The sequence below is a fragment of the Pygocentrus nattereri genome, chromosome 10 (assembly GCF_015220715.1).
Source record: "Pygocentrus nattereri isolate fPygNat1 chromosome 10, fPygNat1.pri, whole genome shotgun sequence".
NCBI classification, from domain to species: domain Eukaryota; kingdom Metazoa; phylum Chordata; class Actinopteri; order Characiformes; family Serrasalmidae; genus Pygocentrus; species Pygocentrus nattereri.
The window spans coordinates 41,316,021-41,337,499 of record NC_051220.1 but is presented as its reverse complement, the minus strand read 5'-3'; the positions used below and the strand labels follow the sequence as shown (position 1 = coordinate 41,337,499).

The following is a 21,479-nucleotide window of genomic DNA, read 5'->3' as shown; positions in this document are numbered from 1 at the left end:
CAAGAGCAGATCAGATTACCATTCCTGCGTTTTTGGGAGAAAAGTTAAATGCAGACAGAGTGTGTTCCTCTCCATGACCCTGCCTTATCACACAGGTCACAGGGGTCAGGCTAGGGTCACTGTACTGTACACAGCAGACCTGATAACAGGTTCTCAATAGTTTTTCCAGAAAACAAATTTACACAGTCCTCCCTCCCTTACCACAAATGTAGTCAATCATCCAAGACATGTTTGATGCCAGAATTTTGCTTGTTTAGCTTCTGCTTCGTTTGAGGCAGCCATTCATGACAGCAAGGCAATACAGTGAGTCGAGTCGAAAACATAGATAAAAGTTTAATCTGGTTCCAGTCATTAGAGCAGAAATTAGAGATTAAACGTTTGGGACACACCAGCCAGAGGATTTCAACATCATCCAGTCTGGAATGGACAGAAACGGCTCCTTCAGTCCAACAAGGGTCAAGAGAAACACATGGCTGTGACGTTATTAAAAGCTTGTCGTTTAACAAATTTGACTTTACACTCCTTTACGCCTCCGTCAACATGTCCCTCAAACCAATCACGACGGAAAAATACTCCAACTCCAAGTCTCATCCCAGAGTCACTGGCCCGACTCCCAGACGTGTTGAAGAATCGATTCGTCTGGAATCGACTCACCATCGCTAATCTAACAGACTTCATTATGTGGCTTCTGACACCGTCTTGCACACTTATCCATAAACATGGACCAAAGCACAGACGCTATCTTGGCTGAAAAGCAGCAGCCGTCTTCAGGCTTGACTTCTGTCTGTACTTCGGTCACAGACCTAGTTTGGTGGGGAATAAGCTTCCATTACTTGTAGAGATACCAGCCTCGTGGCTCCAGGGCTAAAACTAAAGAAGCAAATTTCAGACACCAAACACGTCTCGGCTGAACGACGACGGTAAGAAGGCAGATATCAGATATACTGTAGATGTTCCCAAAGAGAAGCTAAGAACATGTGCTGAAATTGATCCCTGCTATTTATTCTTAACATCAGATTGAAATAGTTTGATCAGATAAATATCGCGGATGGTGGGACAAAACCTCGTATCTCCGTTTTTGCCGTTTGACGTAGTTTGTTGCTCTTTACATCGTGTGTGAATTCCATGATGGATGTACTAAAAGAAATGACACAAAATGACTTAGAAAAACTTCCGGTTCCATTGACTTACACTGGGCTGCAGGTTAGGGAACCGGTTCGATCCCCTTGGCTGACAGCACGTGACTGAGGTGTCCTTGAGCAAGACACCCAACCCCCAACTGCTCCCCGGGCGCCATGGATAGGGCTGCCCACCGTTCCGGGCAAGTGTGCTCACTGCCCCCTAGTGTGTGTGTTCACTAGTATGCCTGTATGTGGCTGCTTCACTGCACAGATGGGTTAAACGCAGAGGTCTAATTCCACAGTGACAAATGTTTCTGATCAATTAAAAGTAAAGGAACTTTTTCCTTCTCCTGTAAAAAGTTACCATTTTTGGACACACGAGATTTCGTTCCGACAACAGCGAAATGAGCACGCCTGTGTCTCAGCATCTACACTCCAGGGGCCAAAAAGGACTTCTCTAGAACAACGCCACAGAAGATCAACTTTTGGTTCCCTAAGGAATTTTAAACCAATTAAAGATTCTGCTCCCTTTGAAAATGTCCATCCAGGCCAAGAACTGTGTATTTACTAGTGTGAAGCCGTCTGAAAGGCAATAAAGAAGCCTTTTCATAAGCGCAAACTGCAGAACTGGAAAGCCCAGACTGATCCTCCATCTCAGCCTGTTTCACAACAACTCAGAGCAGCGTAATCAGTGTAAAAGTCTGAAAGCGTTTTATAAGCAGCTGCATGCCGGAGGAGCTGCGCGCTGTTTTAATCTCAGCATGACTGATTAGCACAGCCTGGACTGCTTGACTTTGTGGACCGACGGGCAAAGCCAATCAATGAGGTACAACAAAACACTTAATTAGAAATTAGAGTGACCCATACGGCAGCAGCCAGAGACCCACCTGACTCAATGGATGTTTTCTATAATCTTAGATGTTTTTCATCTAAAGCTTCATGCATTTGTATTTGAATTGTGTACAACTGAACAGGTCTTCAGCACTTTTACGGCCCAGTCCCACTCCACCCCTCGCTCCTACCACTGAGCCCTCAGCCCTCTGTTGTGAGTGTTCTCGTGTAGGGTGTCCCGTTTCTGTTGAGATAGAGGTGTAGGGCGAAGTCTTGGGGCTACATGATCCTCCAACCGCAGGTTTGTCAGAGACTCCAAACAGAGGGATATGAGAAAAATAGGACAACCAGCAAGACGGCTGAGCAAGAGACCAAAGAAACCCACACCTGGATTTATTTTCTCCGTTAAAAAATTACAATAACCATCATATTATTTTAGCTGAACGTCGTTTCAGTGTATTTGTGGTTTTTCATAACAAGCATAAAAAAAAAAAATCATTAATAGTATGCCAATGTCTCAGTAGTTACCTAGCCGGTCGGATTTCTCGCTCATCCAGGTGTGGTTTTGTTATGTGCCGACACAGACTGTCCAGACGCTGCACTTCCAAGTTTCCGCCTTTTGCATTCTGTCAACATTACGCTATAAATTAAATATTTAAAATCGATTTTTGACATTTGCGAATCGATTCAGAATCGTCCACGTCTGCCTTGCGATGCATCCAAGGATCGAGTTTTCCCTGCACCCCTAATAACGTCTATTACAAGTTTCAAATAAGACTTACGGAATGTCTTTTACAAGCTTAAAAAGTCTGTTTAATCTAGAACCGCATAAATACATTCACCTGCACCAGAGTTCTCTTCCCTCTAACACACTAATCTCACTGAGGTGCTGGTGCAAATTTGCTGCTGAGGGAACAGCAAGAGCTGCATCAAGGCAAAGGGGGCAAATGAAGAATCTAAACAATCTGTTTCTTGGTTACTGCGTGAGTCGGTTCGGTCCAAATGTTCTGACTGGTACTGGGTGTACGTGGATGACCACAGCCAGTGCTAAGGCCTCGTGTATGCAGAACGACTGGGCCCTTCATATTAGGGCTGGAGCTAAACTATGAAGGTGGCAGATCTCCCGGACCAGGATCAGGCACCCCTGTTCACCCCCGAAAGTGTTGAAGTGATTCTTCGCTTGTACAGGCCTTCCCACTCCTGACCCTTACACAGATTATCCCACAACTCCCTGTTACAGTTCTCAGATTTGAACAAAGTGCAAAAATAATAATGAATAAAATAGCTAATAATGTGAAGCTAATCTTAATAGGTTTATGCAAAAATACAGTTAGTAATGAATTATTTTTTATGACCGTATTCCATTGAGGCTGTTTATAAATACAAATATAGACTGTCTGCAGGAACAACACTCTACATCACTTCAACAGGAATGGGCAGGGCTAAACAAGTGTAGGTGGAATGGGCGGAGCTCACCTGCTATAAGCTGAATGGCTGGGGCTAAACTGTTATAGGCTGAATGGGTGGGGCTAAGCTGCTGCAGGCTGAATGGGTGGGGCTAAGCTGCTGCAGGCTGAATGGGTGGGGCTAAGCTGCTGCAGGCTGAATGGGTGGGGCTAAGCTGCTGCAGGCTGAATGGGTGGGGCTAAGCTGCTGCAGGCTGAATGGGTGGGGCTAAGCTGCTGCAGGCTGAATGGGTGGGGCTAAACTGTTATAGGCTGAATGGGTGGGGCTAAACTGTTATAGGCTGAATGGGTGGGGCTAAGCTGCTGCAGGCTGAATGGGTGGGGCTAAGCTGCTGCAGGCTGAATGGGTGGGGCTAAACTGTTATAGGCTGAATGGGTGGGGCTAAGCTGCTGCAGGCTGAATGGGTGGGGCTAAACTGTTATAGGCTGAATGGGTGGGGCTAAGCTGTTGTAGGCTGAATGGGCAGTCATATATAAATGCTTTTATGACTGTGATATCATAAACATGAATTCAAAACAGGCTGTTTTTGCAGCCCCCCCCCATATATGGACTGTATGGGTGCTGAAGCAAAATAACATGTTTTAAAATAAAAACAGGACATCGGTTTTTTATGATATCGGGCCTTTAGCGTGGGCTGGGTGAAAGCCTGGTCTCAGCAGGTCTCTGTACAAGACAGCAGTACAGAGTTGACAGAAAAGTCCCCAACAGCTAAACCCCACACACAGGCGGACAGACATCGCTTTAATCACTTATTCCGCTCTGCCTGGGTCTCGCAGCACTTTACACGCGACAAAGCCTCTAGTGTGCCGTCTACGAATAGAAGGATATCCTGGTCCCTCAAAATAGCCACAAGCAGAAAGTCCCTGTAGGGAAGAACACGTTCAGGTTCTAATAAAAAAATGCCATAAAAAGGCAGGAGACGCAAATGTCTCTGAAAAAAAGAAGAAAAAGTGCTCGGACAAGATTATTCCTGGTGTATTATGAGGTTACCAGCCATCAGATTACACAAGCACTCAAAATATGACCCAGTTTTTCTGTGCATTTGGTATTATGATCAACATATAATCCATCGGGGGTAGAAAAACAAAACCAAACCCAAAAAAAAAAAAAAAAAAAAAAAACAAAAACACCACACACTTTATTTTCTAACCAAATAAATCCGACTGCCTTTATTTTAAGGTTGTGAGGCTGTTCCGCAGCTTCATGCTGCATCTGTGCTGGACGAGAGCAGGTCTGCTGGATTACTGAGAATCTGTGCAATGTTTTAGTAAATAGCTCCAAGAAGAACCACAGCGTTCTTCGTTCTAGGCGTGTCAGAACAGGATGCACATCGTTCCGTCTGAGGTGTGACGCTCATAACTCGCCTCACAGCTCTGCATGTGAATCAGGACGTCCACTACACACAAACAAGTGCAATGTCACTGCAGACTAGTGGACACAAGGGTAGGAGGCACCAAAAAGCCCTTGCTGGTCATCGAGCTGCACAGTCTGCCTTACAAGTATCATTTTTATGAAGATTAACGAATAATTCGCTCTTTTTATACAACCCAAAATCAGAAAAAGTTGGGACAGTTGGGAAAAGGCAAATAAAAAAGAAAGCAGTGGTTTATAAAATTCACTTTGACTAAAGTTGTGTCGTGTTTTATCTGTTTAATTTCATTTAATTTGACAATATACATCCATTCCTGCACACGTAAGAAAGATCGTTCTTCAAGGGTTCTTTAGTAAAGAAAAGGGTTTTAGATACAACCATAAACACTCAAAGAACCCTTTACATGATTAAACGGTTCTTTGCAGGGGGAAAGTGGTACTCAGATTGCTGAGTATCTGCTGAATATGGTTCTTGATAGAAGAAGATCTGTAGATTACATCTTGATGAACGAAAAATGTAGCTGCACAGAATCTTTATTTCTAACTGTGCACATGGACATTTTGGAGCAAAACACGCTGCCTTCAAGATGACGTCTTTTTCAGGGACGCCCTGCATATTTCATCTAGACAATGCAGAAAGCACATGGCAAAGGCTGTGTAAGAGGGTGCGAGTGCTGGGCTGGCCTGCCTGCAGCCCCAACCTGTCCCCATTTGAGAACTTGTTTGCAGAAGGAATCGGACAAAATTACAGCTGAAACGCTTCAACACTTCCGTCTTCAGTCCCTAAGCATATTTGAACTGTTGTTTAAAGGAATGGCGACATTACAAAGTGGTAAATTCTTTGCTGTCCCAACGTTTTTTTTAAATATGTCGCAACAATCAAAATTGTAATAAGCATTTATTTTGAAGAAAAAAAAATTTCATGGTCAACATCAATAATGTGCTGATGTATTCTTCTCAATTCCAAACAATTAAAAATAAATAAATAAATAAATAAATAAATCACTGTTTTCAGTTTGGACATACTGCCCCAGCTTTTCCTGATTTGGGGTTGTACACCGTTTTTCAGACTGTATGCACTGAGGAGCGAATGGTATGGTCTACAGCTTCAACAGTGTTACAAAGGAAACTCCTTTATATCAATAAAAGAGAGGGAAGCTTGTTTATCCACTACAATCGGCAGCCCTAGACAAAAGCTGCACGCCATTAGGTCACCATAACATTTTAGCAGTGTCAGAGACTTAAGCTGTGTTCACATTACAAGCCTCGTAGCTCAAATACGATGATTTTTTGCTCAGATCCGATCTCTCTGACTCGACGGTTCTCACTCGTTTAGCTGAGTGATTCAAATCGGTCATTAATGTGATGAACTGGCTCCTGAAATGACCCTCATGAGCTCCTCCTACTCAGTAACATCACGTGACTGAATCACTGCATCATCAGCACAAACTAACGAGCAGAACGAGCTTCGCTGAGAAGATCATTAACTCTGATCAGCTCTCAGCTTCATTATTAGAGCCAGACGGAGGAGAAAAAGGTGAGATGAGCTGCTTTTCCACCGTTTACAGGCTTTAACGTCTGTTCGGCGCTGTTGCCATGGTAACGCTGAATGGTGGTCACACGCAGTGGAAAAAGTACATTAATTTCGATCTGAGCGTCACATTAAGGTCACATGGCCACGAATCGGATACGAATCCGATCTAGGACCACATATGAAAGTGACTCAGGTCGGATTTGAAAAGATCAGATTTGTGTCCACACCGCCCTGAAAACACCAGATCTGAGTCACATCAGGGTAAAAAATCTGATTTGTTCCACTTCAGCCTGGTAATGTGAACGCAGCCTTAGTTATATATGTAGATTCACAAAAACAGGTTACAGTTGAATTCTAGATCTTATAAGTGAACACATCCTCTAAAGGGAACACACTTCTGCACATTTTAATACAGAATTACTGTTTATTTGCTGAATTTAACATAATGGAGGGAACAAAACAGACAAAATATGGCCTGTGCAAAAGTTCTGGCCCATTGTATAACGTTTTCTTTTATAATCTCAGCAACTAAACAGAAAAAAAAAAAAAATAAATAATATTTAGGTGTGATCTCTGTAGCTTCTCTTCACTTAGAACATCAACAAAACATGTCATTTGGCCAGGGGTGTTCAAACTTCTGCACACAATGCTATGCTCAATAATTGTGTGTGGAAAAAGCCTGGCAAAGATTCATAACAGGATATTACACATATTCAAAATGCAATTTGAGATAAAGGTAACAGATTATTGTCTATGAAAGACAACATCAAATCAATAAATCTCACTGAACGTGAGACGAGGACGCTGTAAAATACTGTGTACTGGACCGAGGGCCACTCAGGTGTTCAGTGGGGAGGCTGTGTGTCAGACAGCAGCCCAACCTGAGGTGACAGATCAGTCAAACTGGTGTGAGACACGACGCAGGCATTCGGAATTCACACCCGGATTATTGCAGGCTTCATTAAACAGAGCACGAGGGTGAACCAGAGATCACCCTGACACCAAGAGAACACGGAGAAAACGGACAAAACAAGCTGATCCGGTTAGAGGAGCGGCTATAAAACACCTCCGAGCACAGAACTCCCACAGAAAACCGTTACTCAACAACGGCGCAGCAGCTGCCCAGGTCCCTAACGAGGGTTCAACCCAAACACCAATTAAGAAGCTTCAGGCATGATTGCATTTTCAGCCTCTGCGGTTTTGTTATGGACTCGCTTTCCCGCTCAACTTGAACCACTCGCGCTCACTTCAATGGTCCACTAAACACTTCAGTTCTGGCAGAGCACAAACTTCTCCTAGTGTCCAAAACTCTCCAGAACCACCACAAAGGAAGGAAAATACTAGAGTCAATCACTCTCTTAAACGAGGTGCCACAACAGGCTCTTTGAACAATGCAACAGAATCACTTTCGGTTCCTAACAGAACCAGGTGGGAAGAGGAGATTGGAAGAACCTTTTTAAGGGTTGAAACTAGTGCTGGGCAATATGACAAATCAGTATCATGATTAACTGAATGTTTTACCTTGATTACGATTAATTAACGATTTTTTTTTTGGGTTTGTTTGTTTATTTATTTATTTTTTGCCCTCATGACAAGGTTTGTACTGTAAATATGTTCTGCACATCTTCATGTAAATCTTCGCACCAGCCAGACTGGAATTCATGTGACTTTTACTGAGCTCCTGAGAGCGACCCATTCCTTCACTAATGTCTGTAGAAGCAGTCTGCAGGCCTAGGGGCTCGGCTTTATACACCTGTGGCCACGGAAGTGACTGGAATGCCGGAATTCAGGGATTTGGACGAGTGAGTGAAAACTTTTTGAAATACAGTGATCACAGTATGCGTTAATGTGCTAGTATAGGATAAAAAAAAACCATAAACAAAAAAAGTCTTATTTCGCTCTGCTTTGAGCTTTAGCTCAGCTATAGCTGCTTTTCTCGCATCTCCGGCAGGAAACTTTTCCGCAAAAGTAGATCAGTTTCTGGTAAAATGTCTCTCAACATTCAACCTATTATGAGGCTGACGTCACTTCTCATTCGCCAGCTTCTTGGTCTAATTTTCCCATTCCACCTTAAATGGTGCCTTACATGCCAGAAATGTTGCACCTTTTAAGGTGGCATTCAAACAAGTAGCTGGCGAATAAATAACTGATTTCAGCTTTGTGACTTTTTAGTGTTCGTCAGTTTCTCGTTGCAGATTAAACGTATCAGGAAACCAGCTGGAGTGACTATAAACACTAATAAGTCAATTCGTCTCCAAATTATCGACGTCCGTCTTAAATCTCTCTCTTTGCCGTTTCGTAGCTACTAGCTGGGCGAGACTGTTGTCTGTGTTGCTATGGTGACCAGCCGTCTGAGCTGATCTTCAGGGTTAAAGGGTGAATCAGCAGTTCTACATTAACTCCAGCGTTTAAGACCATTTACTGTTAAACTGAGTTGAAGGATCAGCAGAGCTTTATTTTACTGTAGAGGAGGATGATTTTATTATTACCTACTGATCTGATTCAGCTGTGGAGCCACAACGGGGCAATAAAAGAGCCGCATGTTGCCGACCTCTGGACTAACTTGAGACATTTTAATCATGTAGGCTATCATTTAAAAAAAACTCTTGCTATTTGAAAATTGCACTGGGTTAAATTGCGATTTCAATATAAAAGCGATTAATCTTTCATCCCTTCAAAGAACCCTGTTAGGAGTTACTACTACGAGTTACTGTTATTGTATTACACGGATATTCTGTATTAAGACGTTCGAGTCTGAACTTCTCACTTCTCTGTTCATTTCTACATCAAAATGATAAAAATAGCTCATGAACGGGGAGAACCTTCTGGAACGTCGTGAAAGAAGGAGAACGTCCTAAGACAGAGTGATTGGAAGAGAATATTCTAGAACAGCGTGAATAGGAAAAACATTCTAGAACAGCATGAATGGAGGAGAACACTGGAGCAGTTATTTTAGTGGCAGTTTAGTGATGCATTCAGCAGATGTTGAGGCTTCCAGGAGCCATTGTTTGACTCGGAGTCAAGGTCAGTTCTGTCCGCAAACATCAGCGCAGAGCTGTGAGGTCAGCAAACCCTGAACTTTACTGACAGATCAGCTGATAAGAGAACAACCAAACACATTCATTTAACCCTTCCGAGCTGCCGTTCCTGCTGCTGAAAACAAGATCAGGCTGTAATTATTTCGTAGCTCATTGAAACGAATGGAGAAATTGTGTGGAAAGTACTGATTCTAAACTTTCCCTCCAGACCACACTAGTGCTTAGGAATAGGAGAGGCAATATTTTATTAGGATATGAATCTGATCACGTTTTTGTAGTGTTTACAGTTTTGTTTTGCAGAAAGAAAAACATTTTTGCAATGTCGAAATAAACAGGAAAGCGAGAAGTGCAGACTCGAACCTGTTAATTCAGAATGTAAACTGAGCATCAGTGTAATTATGTTCGCAATGACACGGATTTATCTCAGCTCCTCTTCATAGGCTCATAACTCTGGATGTGAGTCACATATAATCTTGTGATAAGATGGAATGGAAAGGGCGACTCTACGGATTCAGGAATTGTTTGAACCATATTTTTGTGCTGGATCCAGAAAGTTTTACCGTATCAGCCCAGTTTTATAAAAATTTCGCATTGATTACAAAATTATTTACTGACTTATAAAGCTGTAAACGGACTCGCCCCTGAGCAAACTTCTCTTTTATTATGAACCGTCGCACCTACTTAGATCACAATTTGCTGCTCACTATTGGTACCTAGAATGAATAAAGTTACAGCCTTCTCATACAAAGCCCTCCAGCTTTGGAATAATCTTCCAGTCGGTTTTCGGGACTCAGACACAGCCTCAGTCTTTAAGTCTAGGCTAAAAACCTACGTGCTTAGTCAAGGCTTTGGTCATTTGTTTTCCCTGTTAGATAAAAGGTGCAGATCTGGGGGTTCATGGTCATAGAGTATTACAGTAAACTGGGAGTGTTGGTGTTGTCGATCTACTGCTCTCACTCACTCACTCAGGTTTGTTGACAGTGGAGTGGAGGGGTGCCGACATCTCAGACAGCCTCATGTCTGTGTTACCTTTCTGGTTTCTCCCTTTTAGTGAGGCTGTAATATCTAGACCTGCCGGAGTCTGTGCTGCACCCAGAGGATGGGTTGCCCTTCTGAGTCTTGGTTCCTCTCAAGGTTTCTTCCTCCTACCATTAGGGGGTTTTTCCCTTGCCACTGTTGCCATTGGTGATGCTCAAGGGGGCTTGGGCCGGATTTTTCTGTAAAGATGCTTTGTGACACCGCTTGTCAAAAGCGTTATATAAATAAACTTTGACTTAGATTATCACAAAGACACAGACACATTTTGATGCGCAGGGGCGTTCATGGACCCCAGGGGGTTAAGGGTACTAAAGACATACCACCGAAGGCACCACTCTAGTTCCAGTAAACCTGGATCTGGATCTGTTCCAGTAAAAGTTTAGTACCTTTTTTCCAAAAGCACAGTTCTTGAGGTTTGGCTTTGGTTTTTGAAGAACCGTCCAGCTACTGACACACTTCTAAACCACACTCAGAATCAAACTTATAATTAGATTAAGGATTTAAATTCTCACACATCTGGACATCGTCTCTGCCCAAACTGCTCTGCACAGAGAACCACAAAACACCAGCAATACCTCAAAGCACGAGAGCAGCTCAGCAGACAGAAACCGTTCACAACAATGTTGATGACAGACGATGTTCGTGTTGTTCCTTCGTGCAGGAATGTCACTCAGCCTCTTCTGAAGAGTCAGTACGTTGCAGTGGGAGGGTTCTGCGTCTGGCAAAGGGACATCAAATCTGATGCATTTACCGCAGGGAGCCAGCTCTGCCCTGCTATCTTAACAAGGATGCTTCTGTAGGAAAGACTTCAAACACTCACACAAACATCTGCATGCTTAAAACATTCGGCTGCACGGTAAAATGATTCCTCAGATTGACCTAGAATGTGTTGTACATGGTTCTATATAGGGTCTTTTTGAAAACGGTTCCACATGGAACCAAAAATGGAACTTCTATTGTTACAAGATTGACATCATAACAATAGCAGAGCCCACTTTGGTGCTACATAGAACCGCATACAACATATTCACCACCAAAGTGAAGACCCAGTTCACAACTGCATCATGCAAAGAACCATTTAAGCATGCCAATGGTTCTTTGAGTTTACTGTTCTATATAGAACCACTGTCTTTACTAAAGAACACTTTAAGAACCATCTGTTTTAAGAGTGTAGAGCAACCGGTTACTTGCAATATATGTATTAATAATTCATGAATCAGCCAATTCATTTATGATCTAAAAGAGATCAGAAATGTTCTTGTCTGGTTATTTGTCTGTCAACATTCCTTTGTCCCAGCCTCACTTTTACTTCTTGATGATTCTAATCTGATGCTTACTGTACAAAGAAAAGTCATGTTGGCAGCCTTAACCGCAGCCAAGAAATCAATCTTAACCTTTCTTTATCTCAGTTATGGTGCGGACAATTTCTGGATATTCTTATTCTTGAATGGGCAACTGCCAGATTCCACAATGCCAAGGCAATAACGATTCGCTTGTGGACTGAGACCATTAATTATGTTAAGACTGTAATCAGAGACATCTTGCTTTTGCTGAATGTGTATAGATGTATGATGTATAGGCATATATGTACATGTATGTATGCTAAGTGATACTTTAACCCCACAAACGGGGAAATTCCAGCTCCGCATTTAACCCAACCATGAGATGAAACACCACATACACACTAGTGAATACACACACACTAGGGGGCAGTGAGCACACTTGCCCAGAGCGGTGGGCAGCCCTATCCACGGCACCCGGGGAGCAGTTGGGGGTTGGGTGTCTTGCTCAAGGACACCTCAGTCACGTGCTGTCAGCCAAGGGGGTCATACATCGATGCTGTCCAAAGAAAACCATGCATCTCCATTTTTGTCGATTTTTATTTTTCTACCTCATTTATACCCACCAGCTGTCCTTTCACAATGAATGGATCAAAAGAAACGTTCTAAAATCACTTGGAATAAAATCTCTTTACATTAACGTACACTGAAAGATAAGACCGTTTCTGCCTTCTTTGGCAGGTAATTTTGCTTATTTTTATCTTTGCTTGTTTCAAGCATATTTCTATCGGTCAGTATAGTGAGATCACTTAATAAAATTACTTCAAACAAACAATGGTTAAATAATCATCTAATATTCCTACAACCTTTCCAAAATGAGAAATATTAGATGTAGACTAGAATTAAGGTGATAACACTTGCCAAGATTTGTAATTTTTCCGTGACAGTGTATCAGAACCTGTCATGGGAGTCATTTAAGACTAGGAACATTGTGAAATATTCAATTACATCTTAAAAACAGATCGTAAATAATGTTTGGGTTTAAAAGACGTATCCAGGAAGGGCCAAGTTTAGAAAGAACAGTGCTGACACAGGAATTGCAACGATTTTAGGTATTTAGGTCTACAGCGAGAAATGTCTGTGCATAAAGGGCAAGACCAAAAACCACAACTGGACGCTTGAGATCTTTGCCCTCCAAGACAGCACTACATCAAAAACCAGCATCACCACACAGACTTGGGAATACTCTGAAAAAACACATCATCCGTCATTGCATCCACAAATGCCAGTTAAGTCTGTACTGTAGTGTATGGTGGTCTGACGAGTCAACCTTTCAGACCGTTTATGGAAATCACGGAGGTTATGTTCTCCGGGCCAAAGAAGAAAAAGACCATCCAGATGGTTATATCATCTTCTTTCGGCTGCTCCCTTTAGGGGTCACCACAGCGGATCATCTGCCTCCATCTTGCCCTATCTACTGCCTCCTCTACTTTCACACCAACCATCTCCATGTCCACCTTCACTACATCCATAAACCTTCTCTGAGGTCTACTTCTTCTCCTTCTACCCGGCAGCTCCATCTCCAACATTCTTTGCCCAATATATTTATCTCCAAACTGCTCCACCTTCACTGTCCCTCTGATCTGCTCATTTCTAATCTTGTCCAGCCTGGTCACTCCCAACGAAAATCTCAGCATCTTCATCTCCGCCACCTCCAGCTCAGCCTCCTGTCTTTTAGACAGAGCCACAGTCTCCAAAACCAAACATCATAGCAGGACGCACTGCTGTCTTGTAACCATCCAGATCGTTATATACCTCATCAAATTCCAAAGTATCAGTAAGTGTGAAAAAAGATGTTTTATAAATAAACAGTACCATTGCTCATTCTTAATACTATCAGTTAAGTCTGCTGTGCTGTCAATGTGTTTGTATCGGCCTGAGAGGACTGTGGGTAAGAATCTGGTTTGGTATCGGTTCTGTGAGGCAGTATCGGCTCCTGGCACCGCCGAGACATTCCCACACACTGAGGTGCTTTGAATGCCAGCATGAGCTCACCGCTCTAACAAACATTTCTCACCCACACCTCCCGTAAACATTCACATTCGGCAAAACTGAATTCCCCACCGCCGCAACACACACTGCAGCCTCTCTCTAACTATCGGATAAGAGAAGGCCAGCGAGGGAAGAGATGACCCGCACACCCGCACTGAGAGCTGCTTGTGTACATTTCTAAGCAGATTCTTTGAAAAAAACACACACCACTGCAGATTCTGCAGGATAAAGCTTGAATCTACCCTGACACTCACGGTCATCTACACTACCTGAACTTTCCTCAGGTGTGCAACTGCAGGCCCAAAATGTAAACTTATGTAAACTTAAAGGGCCCATATCATGGAAAAACAAATCTCTCTAGCTTTTGTAATCTTTTTTTTTTTTAATAAAGGAGTCTGAAGTAATATCTAACAATAGTTAAAGCTGCGAAATGCATCACATATGGAAGCTACGCGACAAATTCCCTGCTTCTGTGATGTCGCAAAAAACTTTACATACACTCACCGGCCACTTTACTAGGTACTAGTAAAAGGCTGGACCCCCTTTTGCCTTCAGAACTGCCTTAATTCTTTGTGCCACACTTTCAACAAGGTGTTGGAAACGTTCCTCAGAGATTCTGGTTGGTTATTTGAGGTCCTGTTGCCTTTCTATCATCTGGAACCAGTCTGCCCATTCTCCTCTGACCTCTCACATCAACAAGGCATTTTCGTCCACACAACTGACCGCTCACTGGATGTTTCCTCTTTTTTGGACCGTTCTCTGTGAACCCTAGAGATGGTTGTGCATGAAAATCCCAGCAGATCAGCAGGTTCTGAAATACTCAGACCAGCCCGTCTGGCACCAACAACCACGCCACGTTCAAAGTCCCTTAAATCCCCTTTCTTCCCCGTTCTGATGCTCGGTCTGCACTTCAGCAAGTCGTCTTGACCACCTCTACATGCCTAAATGCAGTGAGTTGCAGCCGTGTGATTGGCTGATCAGCTATTTGTATTAACAACTATTCAGGCTACAGCAGTTTAGCCCCACCCACTCACACTGAAGTTACAAAGAGTGTTTCAGCTTCAGCTCCAAGCGCTTTTTAAATGAGCCATGAGGCACAATACATGGCGGCCAATCAGAACAGAGCTCATTTACGTGTAAGCTGGCCTAAGGGGTAACAAAATAAAATACAATAAAAACGTAGGATATGAGCCCTTTAAGTATTCTTATATCATACGCAAGTTAGTTAGGCGCACAAGCTCATTAACACACACTGTTACAAACAATGGTTCCTGGCTTAGACGTAGGGTTCTAAGAATAACCTCATATTTAGTGTATTTAGTGTGGAGCATAAACACTCAGAATGCAATTAACCGCTTGCAAAATTATTTACATTTATGGCATTTGCCTGACGCTCTTATCCAGAGCGACTTCCAATTTGATCATTTTTACACAGGTAGGCCAAGGTGGTGTTAGGAGTCTTGCCCAAGGACCCTTATTGGTATAGTGTAGGGTGCTGACCCAGGTGGGGGGTTGAAAAATTATGAAAATTGATTGAAAACTGAAAATTATGATTGACTGCAATCAAAAAGTTCATTTCTCCACCAAGCAAAGAAAAAAAAACTTTGGCAGACCTCCTCAAAACAAACTTTCAGTTTATTACTTCAAATTATTAGAGCAGGGGTCGGAAACTCTTCTACTGCCCCCTTGTGGCTCAGCAGCTGAATCAGATCAGTAGGTAATAATAAAATCATCCTCCTCTACAGTAAAATAAAGCTCTGCTGATCCTTCAACACAGTTTAACAGTAAATGGTCTTAAACGCTGGAGTTAATGTGGAACTGCTGATTCACCCTTTAGCCCTGAGGGTCAGCTCAGACGGCCGGTCACCGCAGCAAAGGCCCCAATATAGCTCAATGTTTTAACAGTACAAGTGAATAAAACACCACATGTACACACTATTGAATGGGTTTTCTTGCCATATTTGATCCTGTGGATTTGAACGTTTCCTGTAATTGGTACTTATGAATATCTTGATTCACCAACCCACTCAGCAGAAATGCATCTAGAGCTGTGAGTGGTCAGGGCTTCGGGGATATCAGTACTGCAATAACGATCTACCCTGAGCTGTGCAGCTGCACCGCGTGAGCAGTCCCGTCGGCCAGTCTTTAAAAAACAAAGTCCAAACAGGCCAAAAGCAATAAAGCACCTGTTACACTCACTGGCTCAGCACATATGGAGTGGACATTAACCCCAAAACTGCCCAGGTCACTTCTCTGACGTGGTCAGCAGCTTGTATGGAGAAAACACAATACAGAAGCACATCCAAAGCGCAGATAACATTCAGCAAGTACAGGGTTCCATATGGTTCCTTTCTGGAGAAACGTACCGAGTCAGATTCCTTCACGGTGGTGGTTAATGGACACGTTTTAAACCATCTGCAACGTCTGCGCTACTGTGTACTCTAACCTCTACTCCACTACCAAATAATGACACGGTAAAGTATTAGACTATTAGTACAGTCTCAGCGCTCTCTGCTGGTCACGCAGTTTTATTATTTGAGTACTTAAAGGGGAATTCCTGCTAAATTTATGTAAGGGAGTGATTCAGAGTGGTTTGGTGTGAAACGGTTGACTGTACACACTCAGATTTCTTTACAGTGGTGGTGATAGGAACCAGGGGTCGGCATGGCAACAACACAAAGACAGCAAAAGTTTCCTCACTTTCTTGAAATGGGAGTTTGGTGCAGCATGTAAACTCGTAAAAGTCCATGCAGTCTATATATGCAAACATATGGACATCCATTTTTTGTGAAGTCACAAAATCCAACTCCTTTACATACATCTTGAGGCAATCTATCCAAAACCACCAACGAAGGGCTGTATTTTGTATGTATGTACACACACACTTCCAAAAGTATTCGCTCGTCTGCCTTCCCACTCATATGAACTCGAGTGACATCCCATTCTTAATCCATAGGGTTTAATCTGATGTCGGCCCACACTTTGCAGCTATAACAGCTTCAGCTCTTCTGGGAAGGCTTTCCACAAGGGTTAGGAGCACATTTATGAGGTCAGACACTGATGTTGGACGAGAAGGCCTGGCTCACAGTCTCCGCTCTAATTCATCCCAAAGGTGTTCTATAGGGTTGAGGTCAGGACTCTGTGCAGGCCAGTCAAGTTCTTCCACACCAAACTGGCTCATCCGTGTCTTTATGGACTTGCTTTGTGCACTGGTGCTCAGTCATGTTGGAGCAGGAAGGGGCCGTCCCCAAACTGTTCCCACAAAGTTGGAAGCATGAAATTGTCCAAAATCTCTTGGTGCTGAAGCTTTAAGAGTTCCTTTCACTGGAACTAAGGGGCCGAGCCCAACTCCTGAAAAACAACCCCACACCATGATCCCCCCTCCACCAAACTTTACACTCGGCACAATGCAGTCAGACAAGTACCGTCTCCTGGCAACCGCCAAACCCAGACTCGTCCATCGGATTTCCAGACGGAGAAGCCCGATTGGTCACTCCAGAGAACACGTCTCCACTGCTCTAGAGTCCAGTGGTGGCGCTTTACTCCACTGCACTCCACGCTTTGCATTGCGCTTGGTGATGTAAGGCTTGGATGCAGCTGCTCGGCCATGGAAACCCATTCCATGAAGCTCTCTATGCTGTTCTTGAGCTGATCTGAAGGCCTCATGAAGTTTGGCGGTCTGTAGTGATTGACTCTGCAGAAAGTCGGTGACCTCTGCACACTCTGCCCCTCAGCATCCGCTGACCGCTCTGTCATTTTACATGGCCGACCACTTTCCACTTTGTTATAATCCCACTGACAGTTGACTGTGGAATATTTAGTAGTGAGGAAATTTCACGACTGGACTTGCTGCACAGGTGGCGTCCGATCACGGCACCACGCTGGAACTCACTGAGCTCCTGAGAGCGACCCATTCTTTCACTAATGTCTGTAGAAGCAGTCTGCAGGCCTAGGGGCTCGGCTTTATACACCTGTGGCCATGGAAGTGACTGGAACACCTGAACTCAATGATTTGGACGGGTGAGTGAAAACTTTTGGAAATATAGTGTATAGATATCGCTGATGTCGGAACACAATCTTGTATCTCCAACAAGGTAACCAGAATTTGACCATTGTTTTTGGTCCATTTATCAATTTATACACAATGTAAAGAGCAGCAGACACTATCAATGGAGATACAATACCAACAGTCCTAGGTTTTGTCCCAATAGCAGCAATACATATATATAGCTGGGGGACGGGGGTGTAGCCTTGATATCATTAGAGGTAATGACAACAATGGCAAATATCAGTTATTTTAAAGATGTATGTACATTGAGGCATAAATTATGGTTATTTAGGTTATTTAACATCAATGTATATCTAACTTTAACAATGTATCTATTCATTGGACCCTTGGCTGAGAGGGGACCCTAGGCAGCTGCCTACCTTAGCCTAGTGCAAAGACCGGCCTGTTCCTCAGTTAAAGGTCTGTGTTATGTGTCGTGTAATTTTATGCGTCTGGGGTGTTTTCGTGTGGAGAGAGTCACTGTGAGGTGGAAGCCTATGGCTTTCGGCGACATCCCTCAAGCCCCCTCCCTCCCTCCCTCCCTCCCCAGTCCGGCTGTATGTTCTGTTGGTCTGACCAGTGTCACAGCCTTAAAAAGGAAAAACGAGGCACAAAATCAGATTCTAGATACTAAGGGACGGAAAAACTCCGTGTTCACCCACATGGTTAGAGACTTTATGGCCAGAGAGCATACTGACCAAAGGAAATGAAAGGTCACAGGTAGGGTCACCTCCTCTGGCTCCACCACAGACAATCCTATGTCCACCAACCTGTGCGTTCCAGCGGTGCTCGGAGCCAAACCTCACTCCTCTTCTTCTGAGTCTAGGAGCTCCAGCTGATCTCAGGGTCCGACACCAACAACCTGCACGGCCACTTACAGCAAGACAAGCAAAACCGCACCGCAGAGAGGACACGTGCACGCGCGTGAGACTAATGTTACCCCCGTTTTCCAAGTTTCTCCTCGCGGCTCAGTTCTTTCAGATCGGATGCCCCTCAGTCAGTGTCAGTGTCAGTGTCCCACCCATCCAAACCCAGCGCGGAGCTGCAGTCTCGTTTACCAGCGTTAGTTCAGTGTAAAGCCTAAACTGGCAGCGTGCGCGCGCGTGTCCACCAGGGTCTTACCTTGCGGAGTTTGACAGACCCCCCATGCCGCTCAACTCTCTCTCTCTCTCTCTGCTCACTTTAAAACAATGAGATTCGTTGGATGCAGCTGACGTCACCCCCACGTTTTACGCCGCGCCTCGGTACGCATGTGTGTGTCAACCAGCTCCGCGCTGGGGTCCATGGGAAATGTAGTTTCTAGCCAGAGGCATCCGAGTCGTCCCTTTTCTGAAGGTCCTGTTCAGCTGTAACTCGTGAAGAACGTCAATTTAAGTATTGCTAAATGATTTGGAAGGTTGTTCTTTGAGTTTGTTACGGTCTCAGTGCTTGAAAGGACTGTTTTACCTTGTGCAGCTGGAAGTAGACAAATTAAAAGAATGAATAAAAACTGATTGTATGTACAATCTTTTAATAATTAGTCCACGTTTCATTTCACCTAAAGCTAATATAAAATACTGATCAGAATCTGCAAAATTCTGATCAGAAAAGCAAAATTTAAATGTTTCTAATAAAGTGGCCACTAAGTAGAAGCACAATTTAGGTGTTTCTAGTGGCCAGTGAGGGTAAGCACAAGCTTGGTGTTTCTAATAAAGTGGCCAGTTAGTGAAAGCACAAGCTTGGTGTTTCTATTAAAGTGGCCAGTGAGGGTAAGCACAAGCTTGGTGTTTCCAATAAAGTGGCCAGTTAGTGAATCTGAGAGTTATATTAGATGTTTATGAGCTAAATTCTGAAGCTATTTGTCTTAAAAGCCTGTTGGGGGATGGGTGGTCAATGGGACTGATTTAGGCAAAAAACAGGCCACAGACAGAATTACAGCGGATTACGACAATAATTGTACACGGGGGGGTGGGGGCAGTTGTTGGGGGGCGTGGGCGGGGGTTCCTGCTGGAACTATGGCCATGACAGCAGCTGACCATGCAGATTGTGCCAGGAGCTGAACAACCAACAGATTTTAATGTCCAGAAGTGCCTCACTCCCAGAAGACCTGTGCTGTGTCTGAGCTGTATGCTGAACACTAATTCTGACTGATCTGAGTCTCTAAATCTAAAATTCAAATATAATGCTCTTTGTGTGTAATGGAGAGTGTAGTGGCTTATTTGCCGGGCCAAGAAACTTGCCTTTTTATGTAAATTCATATGTTTTTGCTGTAGTTATAATATATTTGTTATATCTATTGTCATATTGATGCACAGCGAATCCAACGTTTCTATATCTGTGTCTGTGTCTTTGTGATGATCCAGCTCAGAAATCCAGTTCAAACCCTTCCTGAATCCGTCGAGCCGCCCTTTCCATTCCATCTTATCACGAGATCCTACGAGACTCACATCCAGAGTTATGAGCCTGTGAAGAGGGGCTGAGATACATGTCATCTGCCTCTCACCCTGTGGAGCTGGTGGATTCTTGTGTCCGTCTACATTCTGTGTGAAACTGACCGACAGACACTCAGGACATCACTGAGGACTGACCGTCACACCGGAAATCCTTCATTCTTCACTCAGGCCACATTGGAGACTCGTGTGAAACGGCGTCAGAGAGTTTCCTGCTGCTGAAGCTGCTGCAGCGGGTTTGGAAAGCAGTGATGAAGATAATGGAGCGTTTAGATATGAAACACATGAGGATCAAGTTTATATGAAGAGCCTTTAATTTCAGACAATCTGCACAAATCGAGAAGATGCCCTCAGAGCCCAGAGGGTTAAATATGCCAAACACAGCTTAAAAGAAATTAAATTTTGCCTTTGACAAAAAATAAAAATGACATGTTCTTTCAATTCTGTGGTAGCGTCGCAGTAGCGTGCAAAGTTGCAGCCTAACATGACACACGGTGGTACGCAGAAGTTTCTCCAAACTCCCATTTCAAAAAATGAGGTGAATGTTGCTTAACCATGATATGAGCCCTTTAAGCCCACTCATAGACTGATACTTTACCAAAATATACCATTAGGACACTGCAAAGCGGTCCTGATTCACAGACAGTGTGGTGATGTCATGCACCGTGTGGTTTTGTGCGTTTTCTCTGACTTTAGTGTGTGAGAAAGCGGCCCGTTGTTCTGTAGCAGCTACGTAATCCACACCACTGTTTCCCTCCAAGTCTTTATTCAGCCACTGACTGAAGGGCCCTGGCTCGGCTTTTAACACGTCCCAGTCTTTTGGCAGCCAGTGGATGTGTGATTATAGGCCAAGGCTGTTAACTACACCTTTCTAACATCCAAGCGAACCAATCTACGAACGGTATAAAGGAGCGGGACGGTCTGTTTAATGTAAAGGCCACGCTGCACTTCTGAAGGTCAGCCTGGGAGTATTAGCAGCGCGTAAATATTTAAACAGAGTGGGTCTGCGCACTGTTACTCACTCGGCCTCTGATGGAGGAGCGTGTTATAAGCTTAGGCTTTGGATAAGCTTTTGAAAAACAGCTTTGGCTGCTGGTCACGAGTTACACCACAAGGAGTTCACACCGAGTTCCCTCAGATTACATGACTCACATACATCCTCGCACTGACACTGCAGTTAATGGTTGAGATATTTCAAATTGGCACGTCGGACAGAGTTTGTCTGTTGCCATTGGAGTGAAGCAAAACATTTACTTCCTTCTCTCCCAGC

At 43.7% G+C, this 21,479-nt stretch overlaps 1 protein-coding gene across 1 annotated transcript in view; it reads right to left on the bottom strand.

Annotated features, from left to right (window-relative positions):
* The window catches only part of daam1a (dishevelled associated activator of morphogenesis 1a), a 111,659-nt gene extending 93,090 nt beyond the window's left edge, over positions 1 to 18,569 (bottom strand). The window contains exon 1 of the mRNA XM_037542232.1: positions 18,551 to 18,569. The gene's annotated coding sequence lies outside the window, so the exon portion shown is untranslated. The remainder of the gene's footprint in view (positions 1 to 18,550) is intronic.
* Between the last annotated feature and the right edge of the window lie 2,910 nt (positions 18,570 to 21,479).